At 32.9% G+C, this 15978-nt stretch overlaps 1 protein-coding gene across 5 annotated transcripts in view; it reads right to left on the reverse strand.

The window, feature by feature from the left end:
- Nucleotides 1-15978, reverse strand: part of LOC130895603 (ATP-binding cassette sub-family D member 1) — a 137514-nt gene that overhangs the window by 55100 nt on the left and 66436 nt on the right. The window contains exon 1 of one of the 5 annotated variants that reach the window (XM_057802997.1): nucleotides 9131-9385. The exons of the other annotated variants lie outside the window; for them this stretch is intronic. The gene's annotated coding sequence lies outside the window, so the exon portion shown is untranslated. Of the gene's footprint in view, nucleotides 1-9130; nucleotides 9386-15978 lie in introns of those variants that run through there. 5 annotated transcript variants of the gene reach the window in all.

The following is a 15978-nucleotide window of genomic DNA, read 5'->3' on the forward strand; positions in this document are numbered from 1 at the left end:
GTATTTTCTCTATTCTCTATTAGTGATAACTGCTCGCCATATAGAACCCCGCTAAATGCTTATGAGCATTGGGTTTCGGTCAATTTTTCCGAAACTTGGCACAATGAAAGTTTGTAGCAAGCTGATTGTAGTCTCAATGGGCGCGAGACCCCAAAACCCTCCATCCCTTTGAAAACTATAACTTAAGTATCTCAGGAGGAAGGGAATTTGTTATGGTCAATTTTTCTGAACCTTGGCACTATGATAGTTTGGAGCAAGTTGATCAAAAGTCTTAATTAACTACACTTGCTTTAAATGACCAGGTCTTTTAAACCTTGCCTCAAATGGCACGGACTATTTAATCTCGCGTCAAGCTACACCTTGCCTCAAGTGGTCGGGACTACTTGATCTTGCCTTCATTGATTGAGGAATATTTATAAAGTTACTTTTGCAACTTACCCACCCCATTGAGGATCCATTGAGACTTTTAATCAGCGTGCTTTAAACTGTCATTGAGCTAAGTTTATGAACAATTGGCCAAAACCAAATCACTTCGTCCCAGGGTACCTTCGGTTACTTCAAGGTAAGCTTGGGGGGGGGGTTGGTGTTTCTCGCTCAAATAATTAAGCAAGTATCATAGAGATTAAAATGTTTCAATAGGCATACGATTTAACTTTTCTCGGTTCAATTGGGGAAGTTTTAATTTGAACGGTTTCTATTTGGTGATTACTCTTAGAATTTGTTCTGTCATATTTTAAATAGAGAACTCAATTCACTGTACGAACAATTCGAAAATGAAGCAGAAAGTGTAAGGATGATACATACATTGTCCCAACAACTTCTCAAAAATAGAAAAGAAGTTATAAGTGATAATATATTACTTTGTATTTTTTTTATAGAAATACTACCGATAAATTTCTACTGTATCAAACACGTTCGTCGCTGACATTCTATCCCGAAATCTAAGGTTCATAACTTTACACAATTAGAAAAGGCAAGGATAAAGAATTTATCAAAAAATGAGGATTTCACTAAACCAGATAACTGAACAGTTATGAATGGAATATCACATGTCTAAAAAAATACAACTTTTTAAAGCGATGTATGCAAAGAGTGACGAACCACGTATGGGAACAGTGGCATGAAAAAGCCAGTTTTAGAGAAAAGGATAGATAATATTAGAATAAATAAATATATGATAAAATGTAGTGTATATTTGATTTATATATGTAATGAATATGAATATTTTCTAAAATAAACGATATTTTTAGACTAGTAATCATTTATAAAACTAATGAAATTCGGTTCTTTCAACACATAAGCCTTGAAAACGTCAGATTTACATTACATGGAAAATATATGGTTTAATAATAGTCTTATAATATCAATATCTTATACAATTATGAAATTATTTATGTTGCAAAATCTGGGCAGCATATTTATCCAAATCTAAAGCCGGTAACACACAATGCGTTCAATACTTCCAACGTTGGATGCTGGTAAGATTGGACGCATCGTGTGTTCGTAGTGTGCATGTTATTCGACGAATCTTTTACTTTCAACGTTGGCATTGGAAAGTTGGACATGAAAAGACGGTTTTTTTGATCTGCGTCAAAGGAGTTTCCAAAATTGCAACGAAGTTGGTACATCTACACACAGTTCTTGTCCTATTGCGCATGAATGCTACGTGTTGTATGAAAAACCTAAGTTGCTAACATCATCCAGTTTATTTTTAAAGAATTTATATCTGTTGTATCACTTTTTGCCACGTTTCCAATTCTTTAGGTAAGTTTAGGTTAGGTGAATGTTGGACGCATCGTGTATACAATTAACATTTTGAGATCAATAATTGCAAACTTACTAGGTATTTTATTTTTAAGAACTAATGTGATATTATTATTTATAATAATTAGTATCATACATTTTTGGCAGAAATAATGTCATTTCTTTTTCATGATACAGGATTCTTGTGTCTTAATGCTGCAAACCTTACATTAATGCCATTTTTGATTGCTGTATTTGCTACTGCTATAATTATCTTATTATTCTGTTCTTCTCCGATTGATTTTATCCTTAATTGTTTCTAATCATCAGCTAGTCGTGGTTCTTGGTTGTGTACGTTGTGCACTCTCAATAAACATCAACCTAGCTGGCAATACACAATCTCGCGTATTCTGTTAATTTATATTTTTTATTTGATGGCTCCTAGAGAGTTTTTGTTAGTCATTTTCCTTACTTTTTCTTCTACTTCACATTTACGTTCTGAACAAAAAACGTACTTTTTGACAACGAAATCTTCAAAACGTCATACTGACGTCATACTACCTTCAGTACACTATCAAATGTTTAAGGGCGTCATCTGCATTGTTATGGTTTATTGTAAACTTCCTGCTCTGTATTCAGAAAATATCGCGTAAATGAAAAGGCTCTATTAAAACTTGGCTCTTTCATGCATGACACTCTTTGCCAATCATTATATTTCAAGATGATACCTAGATTTTTGTAAAGAGGTAAAACAACGTTGTTATCACTAAAATAAGCAATTAGGAACTAAGTTTGTATGCACTGGGTGACTTAAATGTTAAAATTTTACATTATATCATTGTTTAGAGCATGTAAAAATGCTATTAAATTATTTTTTTATGTAAAAAGTAAGCACAAGAGGGCAAACCCTTTTACACTCTAGTATTCGAGTGGCGCCTGCCGTGTAGAGATGCCTGTGGATATTGATCTTGAACTTGTGGTAGTGTTCGAAAAATACGTATTTTGGTAGCTGATTCCACAAGCTTGCACTTCTCCAAAGAAATGAGTCTCTATAAATTGAAGTTCTGTGCGTCTGCATGCGAACTCAGTGTTCATGTATGCCTGTCGAGTAGGTCTTGCAAAAACTGCTCTTGGTGGGATAATATTGGCAGCTTGGGAGAGCATTTGCTTTGGTAGTAACGGTAAAATAGAATCAGGTCGGCGACATTTCTTCTATGCTCCAAGCTGGTTAACTCTGGATCGACTATGTCGAATTGCTCTCTTCTGTAGGAGTCTAGCATCTTCAAGATATATTTGTGAGCTCCAAATGTGCGAGACTTCGATATGTCTAGTGCGATTGCTTCGGATTTCTCATTTTTCGCCATAGCTTCAGTCTATACGTTGATAACATGGGCCAGAAGGTCCCCTAATGATCTATGCTGATGGATGTTGTGATGGTAATCGCTGATGCTGTTAGCAAACTCGAGATTTGCTGGTTAACGACTTTTTTCATTACCTTCGGACGGTAGTTGTTGGGAGCCGTCTTTTTTCCTTGATTTTTCATTATGGCAAGCAATTTTCCAATATGGAGGAAAGAGACCTTTTTTCTATCTTTTGATATGTTTTATTACCACAAAACTGATACTTAAAGTGATAGAAAACTTTTTTGTCTTCATTCTAGTTCTAAAAGCAATTGAAGTTACACTTTCTTTGAGATATTATTGCTGTTTCTGCCTACACTTTGTCGACGAGATAACTAGAAGAAGTCCTGGTTAGAACCTGCCTAAGGACAGTCAAGCAAAACGCTCAACGTTTTTATGTAATGTAAAAAACATATGAAGAACTTGTTAAAAATTTATCAGTCAATTTGAAAAATTATAACTATTATAAATTCGTATGTTTCTATATTGTTCCAAATAGTAAAGACACTAAGTAATAAATAAACCGTACAGGGAATGATATTTATTGTAAGATCTATAATTAATTCTATTATCTATTTATGTTGGTTTTAATTTTTGTCACAAGATGCACTTTATTATTTTGTAAATCCTGTTAATTGTCTTAACATCGCCAAAGTTAAGAAAATGATTATTGATAAAGGTCGGGTGAATTTCTTTATTTTATTCAGTTAGTTTCATTCAGTTAGAATTGAATCAGTCCCCTGGCCCGGACTATCACATACGGTTACTTGGAGACACCACACCCACCCACTAGAACACAAGCACAAGACTACCTATAATACACAACCTTGGCAATTGTACCTAGGTTGAACCTTAAAAGAGGGCACGTCTAGATGTTCTAACTAACTAACTAATGGATTGTCGTGCATGTTCATTGTTTTAGTAGATATGTATATATGTGTAATTCAGGGTATCATATACACTCTGTAACTGAAAGGATCTATTTTGTCCAGTTTTTTTGTTGTTACATTGGAGATCTACTAATCCCATTTATACCATAAGTTTCAGAAGGTGAAATGGTTCTAGCTGCCCAAGATCCGCATTTTCTATTTCATGCAACATCTATGTAGTGTTCTGGAATTCCATAATCTCTCGCGCCTCGAGAGAATGTGGATAGAGCTTTCGTCTTCAGCAATGCCTCAACAAGACTTCTGTTAACATTCGATAGATTATAGTTTCTCACGAGCATCTATACCTGTCTTAGCCACTGTATATCACCATATAATTTTCCAGTTTGTTGTCTTTGTCCTGTAGCCGATTTCACAAAAAGGTTCAGGTCCTACTAAAGGTTTATCCACCCCTATTTCATGAAGTCTGTCTGCTATTTCATTTCCTCTCATTCCAATGTGTCCCCAAACCTATTGAAGTGAAATTTTTGCCTATCCCATTTAACTTGTCTAAGCATTAGCAAACCAGCTTGGAATCTTATATCACTGTGTTTGGTTCTGGTCCTGTTCCTTTGTATTCCAATTCTGTCGACTGTTTTGGAATTATCTTATACAACTTGACGGCATTTTTGTTCATTTATAATATAGTGTTTTGATCCCATTTAGTTTTTCAGATTAGTTTTGAAGTAAGTATTTGGTCATCGTTAGACTTCGAAATTTCTTTCTGAGGAATATCCCAGATTCGATCAATTTTTTATAGAGGTTCCAGTTTATCCCTGATGATTCCTTCTCTCAAACTTCTAAGTTTTTTTCACCCCATTTCAAGTTAGTAGTGAACATATTATGTACACATAATTTTAATAGTAAGCATTTTTTTGTTCACTCGGAGTAGACAGCCGAGGAAAGTGATACGTTGGGGGCATATTAAAGACGAGGAATATGATTACTTCTTAGATTAATGAACGAATAACTTCTATACCTCTTTTCTCTGTAGTGTAGAATTTAATTCTTGCTTTAACAACTGTGCCGAATATATGAATTTATTCATCGCTTAACAAATGAATATGAAAATATCTGTATGAACCACATTTTCTGTATTTACTTAATGATATTATAATCCATTATATTTGCTGAAACTGTGTAGGTTTGATTTTTATGCATATGACTCATTTTCAAAATTTTTAAATATATGTTTCATCATTTCATTTGATTAGTTAGTTCAGTTCCATTTTTTTATCCTATTAAGAGTTTCTTAATCAATTTTCTAAACATTGCGGTGTCGGAACTATGTAAACTGCGTCATATATTACTTTTGATTTAGAATTTGACTGAATGAAACTGATGAAAAAAATCAAAAATAAGAATATAAGAAATATTATGATCAATTAACAACCTAAACTTGCAGGACGTCTTTCCTTACCGTATGCACAAGCACTTGCTCGACAATTGAGTATATTATATCAGAATACATTATCAACATATTTCACTAAACCAAAATCTGAACACCTCAAATCATAGAAGGAGTTTAGAAGCTGTTTACATACGACACCTCAAGTTTACAAAATAGATTGAAAATTCATCAAAACAGAAACATAGAACATAGAAATTTGAAACTAATTACCAAACCATGGAATAACGGAATAAACAATTAATTATAAAAATAAAAAAATCATTAAAATGAATTTTTAAGAAATATTATCTCATGTAATTATGAAAGTTGCCAATGTCAGATATTTTATTTAAGAGTGAAGTTCATTGAAACGACAAAAATATAATATTTATTGAAATAGAAATGAAGATCATTTATTCATAAAAATATTATAAATTCTACAAAAAAACGTGTTGTAAAAATGTTTGTGTTTATTCTGTTGATAAATAATTTATTCGAAAGGATGCCCATGTTGGAAATAAAATAATAAGCATCTAAAAAGTCGCAATCTAATATTTTTTCACGCCAAGCTTCTTGATGGTTTTGAACTGAATGTAAGCTGAAAAAAATGTTTTTTTTACTTGAATAGATGCGTGTCAATGTGTGAAAAATTAAAATCATTGTTGGTACCTCTTTTGAGTGAAACAATAAGAATTATCACACATAATTATCAATTGAATCCAAATCAATTTGGATTTAAAGAGCTATAATGTAGCAATCACAAACATGATGTGTCAATAGGACATCATGGGACCTTCTAAAAATTGAAGTGCGAGATTCGGATATAGGATAGAGTATTATTATTTGTTCCCTAATTTGTTAACATGTTATTCTAAGTGTAAAAAGACAATGAATTTTTAAATGTTTTATTCATATTCGCCGTTTTTATGAGAAAAAACCTATTACTGTTGTGAATTCCGTTAATATAATACACTAATTACCTTTTTCTATGTCCGTTATTCATTTGCATTCACAAAGAATGTAATTTCTGAATCGGTCAAAAATCGTGAAAAAAAGTACCGTAGCGGTTCATTTTTTCACGCTTTTGTGTTAAAAAAATGCTATAACGTGTCATTTTTTAACGCAATTATATAATTGTTTTATCAAAATAGTGGGCTGTGAACGCTTTCTTTCTCATACCAATTCGTTTTTCCATAAACTGTCACACTTTTATTTCTTGTTATTCGGTCAAGAAAATCCGTTTTGTATTTGAATTTACCTAAAAAAACTACACTGGGCATACATTTCGAGGCTCTTCGGCGTCTCTATTCTATTCTATTCAAGTACCAATAGTAATGTAATTTGAAATTAATAATGCTCACAGTTGTACTTTTAATATCTATTACTATTGCAAAATAAAAATTGATAAAAGTTTTTTCGAATTTTTTTTATGAAACTCGTGAGTAAAGTAACTTTTCTTCACTCGTAGGAATGGCCACACCAAACCGTCCTTCTCGTAAAAAAAGTATTGCTTTACTCACTTGATGCATAAATAATTATTTTATAAAAGCACGTATGTTTTTAATATTATATATAGTTTCTACAATAACACCAAAATAAAACCAAGTTTCCGCCTTTACTCTACTACCAAATGATGTACTCACATAAAGGACAACAATTGAATGTACATCATCACAGTCGATGTAAGATTAAATTAATCTAGAAAATGTAGCTATGTAGATAACGATTTACCAAATCTTCGAAACGCATGGGCGTCGTCACTTTATTAAATTGTGAAGGATACAGTTTTCGTTGATAAATTTCAAGGTATACGAGCTGCAAAGTAATCAGGGCGCGAAGACTACTATCAATTGGATAGTCGATGAACTTTCTTTACTTACGAAGATGTATTGATAACTAGTTAGCCTAGACCAGTTCCATGCATAAACAAAATATTGCGTTACCATAGCAACGAACAATAACTTATTAGAAGTGTCAGTGTAAAGTTTGACTTCAAAAAGTAAACCAGAGTTACGCAATAAATTAAAAGAAAAAAGATGGAGTATCGAGCCATCAACAAGTACCTGTATTTAAAAGAGTTAAGAGGTAAGCAGATTTACGAAGATATGCTTAATACCCTTGGTGATCAATATCCTTCGTATGCGACCGTGAAAAATTAGACTGCAAGCTTCAAAAGAGTAAATTTTCCATTGAAGATGATGACCGAGGGAAAGGCCAGTTTCTGTGTCAGTTCCCGAAATATCGATGCAGTTCCTGACATGATTTTATCGGACTGTCGACTTTGGCTAAAACGGATATCTGAAGCACTGAATATTTCATACGAACGCGTTTATCATATAGTTCACGTCAATTTGGACCTGAGAAAAATTGCTGCAAAATGGATCCCTAAATGTTTGAATGTTGACTAAAAACGTGCAAGTAGAAGCATCGCGTTCGATCTGTGCTCGATTTGAAAACGATGCAGACTTCTTAAACCGAAATGTTACTATGGATGAGACTTCGGTACATTTCTACGATCCAGAAACAAAGCAACAATCAATGGAATGGCGACACTCTGGTTCTCCAAAACCTAAGAAATTTCGTGTCAAAAAATCTGCTGGAAAAGTTCTTACCTCAGTTTTTTGGGATTGCCATTATATAATCATGATCGATTTTTCTGATAAGGGTAGAATGAGATTAATATTCGACATTACTGACCATTCTACGGGAAAAATTGAAGAGAAAAGTCGCGGAAAGCTGTCCAAAGGTGTTTTGTTTTTGCAGGACAACGTCCCTGTACACAAATCTCATGTTGAATTACTAGAACACCCCCTTTATTCACCAGATTTGGCTCCGTCCGACTATCAACTGAAAAAAAGTTTAAAAGGGAGTAATAAAAGCTGTGGAGGTCTGGTTTGCAGAGCAAGAACAAACATTTCTTTTGAAAGGTCTAGAGACGTTGCAGGTTCGCTGTAATAAATGTATCCAATTAAGAGGAGAATATGGTGAGTAATAAAATATTTTGACATTGAAATTTTGTTTGGTTCTATAGTAGGCTAAGAATTTTTCAATATATCCTCGTAGATATATTATTAGATAACTAATTGACATTGACCTTCGAAATATTAATTACATTGGTAATAGATGATTTTTATAAATTTGGTATTAGAATAAGTCATAAAGGACCTATGTGAACAATTATTGAAGGGAACCTCTTATAATAATAAGACTAACTAACTTAAGATCCTGATTTTGGATACATATTGAAAGCAAGAGAAAATAATTATCCCGAAAAAACATCTAAAAATCGCAATTTAATGTTTTTTTACATAAAGCTTACAGCGGTTTTTTGAATTGAATGTATGCTGAAAATACTTTTTCTACTTGAATGTGTATCAATACATGAAAAATTAAAATAATTGTTGGTACCTCTTTTGAGTGAAACAATAATTACACATGAGTTATTATATAAAGTCAAATCAATTTGTATTTAAAGATTACAACAACAGATAAATAATGTAGCAATCGAAAAACATGGTGTCAATAGGGCATCATACTCGTAATATGACGTTCTAAAAATTAAAGTTCGAGATAGGATAGAGTATTATTACTTTATTTGTTCCCTAATTTGTTAACATATTATTCTAAATATAAGAAGACAGTGAATTTTCAAATATTTTATTCATATTTACCGTTTTTATGAAAAAAAAAATCAATTTCTGTTGCGAATTCCGTTAATATAATACACTAATTAACTTTTTATAACAGCACGTATGTTTAATATCATAAATGTGATTTCCAAAATAACACCAATAATTTGTAACAAACGGTTCGTTAAAATAAACAAAATAAAACCAAGTTTCCGCGTTCACTCAATAACGAAGTGAAGTACTCACATTACGGACAAAGACTGAATAGTCGCAGTCGGTGTAAGTTTAATTTAATCTAGAAAATGTAGCTATATAGATAACGATTTACCAAATCTTCGATACGCATAGGCGTCGCCACTTTATTAAATTGTGAAGGATACAGTTTTTGTTGATGAATTTCAAGGCATACGAGCTGTAAAGTAATCGAGGCGCAAAGACTACTCTCGATCGGATTGGTAATGGATTTGGCGCACGTTTCAATATGTGGCGCTTTACTTCTTTTTATCAGATAGGTTTTTAATAATTTATTTATTCATTTAACAAGACATATTATTAGATAACTAATTGAAATTGACCTTCGAAATATTATTTTTTTTATATTAAATTGATAATAAATGATTTTTATAAATATGCTATTATTCAATATTTTCATCCATTTTTGACGTGAAAGGACGACGTGAATAATCTTTAACATCTTCTCGGTCATCTTGAGAACTCTTAAACCACTAAAAAAGTCGTGAATGCGACAAGCATTCATTACCATACACTTGATTCAATTTCAATTTTTCCAAGTTGCATGAGTACAGTTGTGTGTACAGTTATTGCACACTTAAGAGTATATGTTTATTATAATTTAAAAAATCGCATACACTTGGCATCTAGATCAAAATAACGGACATCATTTTGAGTCATCGAATATTTTGTATATTTAGAATTAGAAAAAATAAAATTGGATACCTTTTGACAGCTATTGAACTATGTTGATTTTATGAGTTTCTGGACAATCCATTATTTAGTATATTTTGTCTATATTACATTTTTAAGATATTTTAGAGTAGGTTGATGTAAATATCACAAATAACTAAACAAAAAACTAAGGAAAAAATAATAACCATATTTGTTCATTACTGTATGAATATTCATGTAAATATTTTCAATGTCTTATTGACTATGACTTTCTTCTACGTTATCATCAGAGTCTTTTCTGTAGCAATATGACACACATAGTCTCATATATTGTTTGGCATAAGATCTTTGTATACAGGAGAGATACAAGAATGATGAATGATGATTTTTTTGACAGTTAGTACACAGTAGAACATTTTTCTTATCAATTTTTGAACATACTCCATACAAAACTGATCAATTATCTTAATTTTTTGATTTTTAGTGGATACATAAGTATTCTTGTGTCTTTTTTCCATGTTCCATTTTTGTTGCCTTTCTGTTTTTTTAAAAGCTAAAGCACGCTTTATTTTAATAATCCACAGAGGTTAAGCACATAATATGATGTTCTTTCTTTCTGTAAGGAAATTATTTATTTTTGCATTTGGGTAAATTTAGCCATATTAGGAAAGTGAAAGTGAAGTAGCAGCCTTTTGAACCTCATATACAAAAGCACTACGAGGATATATTGAAAAATTCTTAGCCTACTATATAACCAAACAAAATTTCATGTCAAATGTCAAAATATTTTATTCCTCAATATATTTTCCTCTTAATTGCATACATTTATTACAGCGAACTTGCTTGCAACGTCTTTAGACCTTTCAAAAAATATGTTTCTTTTTGCTCTGCAAACCAGACCTCCACAGCTTTTATTACCTCCTCGTTGGAAAAAAATTTACGACCTTTTTAACTTTTTTTCAAGTGAGGAAAGAGATGATAGTCGGACGGAGCCAAATCTAGTGAAGAAGAAGGGTGTTCTAGTAATTCACACCCTAAATCACGAATTTTTTGCATGGCAACATGAGATTTGTGTGCAGGGGCGTTGTCCTGCAAAAACAAAACCCCTTTGGATAGCTTTCCGCGTGTTGTCTCTTTAATTTTTTCCCGTAGAGTAGTCAGTAATGTCGAATAATAATCTCATTCTACCCTTATCTAAAAAATCAATTATGATTACTCCATGGCATCCCAAAAAACTAAAGTATGAACTTTTTCAGCAGATTTTTGGACACGAGACTTCTTAGGTCTTGGAGAACCAGAGTGTCGCCATTCCATCGATTGTTGCTTTGTTTCTGGATCGTAGAAATGTACCCAAGTCTCATCCATAGTAACAATTCGGTTTAAGAAGTCTACATCGTTTTCAAATCAAGCACAGATCGAATGCGATGCTTCTACCCTTGCACGTTTTTGGTCAACATTCCAACATTTGGGGATCCATTTTGTAGCAATTTATCTCATGTCCAAATTGGCGTGAACTATATGATGAACGCGTTCGTATGAAATATTCAATGCTTCAGATATCCGTGTTAGCCCAATTCAACGGTCCGATAAAATCATGTCATGAACTGCATCGATATTTTCGGGGGACTGACACAGAAACTGGCCTTTCCGATCGGTCATCATCTTCAATGGAAAATTTACCTCTTTTGAAGTTTGCAGTCCAATTTTTCACGGTCGCATAAGAAGGACATTGATCACCAAGGGTATTAAGTATATCTTCGTAAATCTGCGTACCTCTTAATCCTTTTAAATACAGGTACTTGATGATAACTCGATACTCCAATTTTTCGATTTCCAAAATTTCGGTGGACATCTTTTTTCTTTTAATTTATTGCGTAACTCTGGTTTACTTTTTTGACGTCAAACTTCACACTAACACTTCTAATAAGTTATTGTTCGTTGCTATGGTAACACAATATTTTGTTTATGCATGGAATTGGTCTAGGCTAACTAGATATCAATATATCATCGTATTACACTGATGGTTGGTATTATTTTCAACAATGTTTTGTTTATTCACTCATCGATAGCAGTAAAAAGGTTGTTGTTGTAACTTTTTCTATTTAAAAGTTTTTCCTCTTCACTATATAAGTATTCAATGACCTTACACACGACAAACTTTTACATTTGAAAAAAACTGAGTAGGGTTGCAGCTAAATAGAATCAATTGACGTATTTCAGTTTTTTTCGACTTACTGGTTTAACAGCAATTTTTCTCTTTATATTATACGCTGATAAATGGTCTCGATGTTTTAATAGATAATACGTTATTACGGGATGAGCACAATACAACGTCATTTAGTGTAGTTGTAATTGGGTAAGTACTTCAATATTAATGGTGACTTATTGAAGAACTTTGTTTGGGGTTAGTTCTCCTGCCACAATTTGTAATGACGATAACCCTACAAGAAATAAAAGAATCCTGTTAATGTGTATAACGATAATTTCGAACCTAGTAAGTCGAAACCCGTATTGGCAATTTATTTATGCATTATTTTTATAATTTTCATAACTACCATTGACAAACATTCAAATTGAACTTATGTATTGTGAACAATGGAGTTTAATATACATAATTTTTAGGGAGTTGATCGAATAAACTATCAGATGTAGGTACAATGAACATCAAACATGTTAAGGAGCAATTTTAAACATTGATTATTCATGATTTATAAAATATATTCTTTTCATATTCCACTGATATCAAACACTATGAGAAAAAAAAACATCCAAATATTGTTAGTTATAAGCCTGAAAAATTGAGAAAAGAATAGTGTTTTACTTTTATTCAAAGGCAGGAAATATGCCATACAGTAGTGATATTGAGGCGGTTCAAACCGTAACTTTATAGCGCGGCCAAGGTCGTAAAAGTTGTATAACAGCAACTAAGACCACTTTTTTATACAAATTTCTACTTGAAATTTTAAATATGAGCCATTGAACTAATTTGATTGTGTTAATAGAAAACGATAAAAAATCACGTAATTTATCGACTAGACTAGAGCCAGTATATATGCTTAATGGACTAACGATGACTAGAAAAAAATTTACACCCATCAAAATAGAGTTCAATTGAGGAAGGGGCCACGGTAAAGAAGGGTTGGCAAACTCAAACTTAAATCGATATAAAATCTCAATTTTAACGCTCGCTTCTTGATACGATATCAAAATGGAAAGTTATTAAACTATCCTGTCAGGAAAAACTCTTCAATTCCAAATAAAAGCTAAATTTCCGAACTTTGCGAACTTTAAGGTATATACAGGACACTTCCTCAGAAGAACGTTGGCCACTTTATTAGCGAATCTGTAGTTGATGTCCTAACTCTGAAGCGATATGAGTGTTTCAACAATAAATAGAAAGTTGCAAATAAAATTTTACACAATATGAAGAAGAGTAAGGCTTAAAACAGACGGAGCGTTTTGTGCCGAGTCGGCTGCCGCCTCGGCGGCTCTGTTACGACACTTCTGTTACATAAAACAGACGGTGCATCGTCGACACGGGCGTACCCTGTTGAGTACCATGCGACGAAAGCGTTTTTACGACTCTAGTCGGCACATCAGTTCGTGTTCGCGTATGTGGTGAAACAGACGACGAGCGTTTTTTAATTTTTGAGGTCTCAGGGTTGCCAGATTACAAAAACAATGGAAAATTTGGACATTGACCGATTTATTAATGCGACCTGCGATTTGGGATATGCGTTCAGATGAGTATTCCAATAAAATAATAAAAAAACGTTGTTGGGAAGAGGTAACGGAAACTTTTGTTGGCGAGAATGCTACCCAGGAGGAAAAAAGAAATATAGGTAATTATATGAATTCAAATTTTATTTATTAATTAAAAAAAAAACAATCAGCATTCTCCATTTATTAGCCATTAAACCAAATGTGCATTCAACATATCTTCGGGCCCTTGACAATCTATAGTTAAAAATTCTTTTTTCAAAAGATAAATTTGATCCACCGTAGGGTCTAAGCAAATTTTCAGAGAGAGGAAAGGCTTCATCGCCTACGATTACAAATCTCAAATCTCATTCGATGGGCGATGCTGCGGGTATGTTCAGTGTACCATTTATCATTTTTTCATACAGTGTGGAATTTTTAAAAATTCCAGAGTCACTAGATTTTCCATATGAGCCAATATCAACAAATGTAAATAAATAATTGCTATCACACATTGCAAAAAGCACCATTGAAAAATACTGTTTATAATTAAAGAACATAGAGCCGCTATTCGCCGGTTTTATCAATCTGATATGTTTTCCATCGATCGCTCCTATACAATGTGGAAAATCTGCATTTTTCTTGAATCCTTCAGATATTTCGAGCACAACTAGACAACAGCACACGACTGTGATTTTTTAACTTTGTCAGTCGGCAGTTGCGGAGACACGCGTGTGTTTTGAGCCGCTCTTCCGCCGACTCGGCACAAAACGCTCCGTCTTTTTTAAGCCTAAGAAGAGCTCAACTCGGGGTAGTTTAAACGAAAATGATTTGAAAATGCGATGAGGTTAGTACTAGGAGGCTAAATTATTAACAAAGCTGTCTAATACTTTAACTTTCCTTGGAGTCCATTTAAGAGAAGATTTACAGGTTGGGTCATTCAGAAACCAATTAGGAGAGCAAACGCGCCAACAAGAAAACAGTTGTGCGTAAGGGCCCATAAACTAGCTGAACGACTGAAGCTATACGTTGTATCTTTAACAGAAATTAGGACGAAGCTGGTCTAGATGGGCTTAATCAATTTTTAATAGCAATTCAGAGTTTAGTGCACGAAAGCCTGTGGGAACTTCACAATATCATTGTCGTGGTTTGAGTAAAGACAACATTGAGAAATATACTAATTTATTGCCAGATATTTTAGTGACAAAAGACTTAATTGCTTACCTAGAAATATGATAAGCAAACAAACCTGCACATGTAGTAGCGGTAGAAAGGTAGAAAAACCGTAGCGGATGTTATATTAGGTGAAAAAGATGAAACTATTACGGTAATCGCTTTTTATAAATAGAACGAAAAAGTAGAATACAAAGATGGCATGCCTCTGGGACAAAAATTTTGCAGATGTAATAATTGATATTTTTCATTTGTGCCTGAAAGATCATTTCACACTTGGGATCCTTGCAGTGAAAAGAGATGGATATAGTTCTTATTACAGTTATTTTAGATTGGTCGAATTTGTTATAGAACATGACAAAATTTGATTGCCATGGAAAGTCAAAACTTTTCTAAGATCATTGAGGAGCTTTTATTATACCGCATGTAATATGATTATATAACAGGAAAATATATCGATTTTTGTTTGGAAAATTTTTATGTGAAGCATGGCTTAAATCCGCCACAGTCAATAATGCAACATCGACTTTCAAAACAACTGGGATTATTCGATTTGATCCTAATTCCAAAGATATTATCTTAGTCAACAGTTGTTTATTGATATATTATAGTATGAAAATGTATCATTCGATTTAAATAAATAAAATATTGTAATTAATCAAAAAACCTGAATGATCAGCACGTTTCTAATTCTTTCATTTCTGTAACGATCTAACTTTGAACGTTTTTATTTATGACGTGGATAAAATAAAAAAAAAGTCAAGAATTTTTGTTTTGAGAGTTAATCTTTCCATTTGCAGGTTTTTCTGGAATTCTTTTGGTTGCCATAATTTAATTACATATTTCACTATTTATATCTATAAACAGTAATTAACACAACACGAACTACAATTATAAGCAGATAGATGTTTGCCTCCGTCAACACAAATTAGCATACATTTACTTGTGGCGTGTATCGTAAGCTTCCCGTTATTTTTTTGCATAGTATTACCAACTGTACGGACTAACGTGTGTTTGTATAACTTACTGACTAAATGGTAACACTGCAATGAGCAGAGGTTTTTTTCTCGTTCTGAGATAGTTGGCTTGGGGGGGATCGACGCCATCTCTTG

The sequence above is a fragment of the Diorhabda carinulata genome, chromosome 6, assembly GCF_026250575.1.
Source record: "Diorhabda carinulata isolate Delta chromosome 6, icDioCari1.1, whole genome shotgun sequence".
In the NCBI taxonomy this organism is placed as follows: Eukaryota; Metazoa; Arthropoda; class Insecta; order Coleoptera; family Chrysomelidae; genus Diorhabda; species Diorhabda carinulata.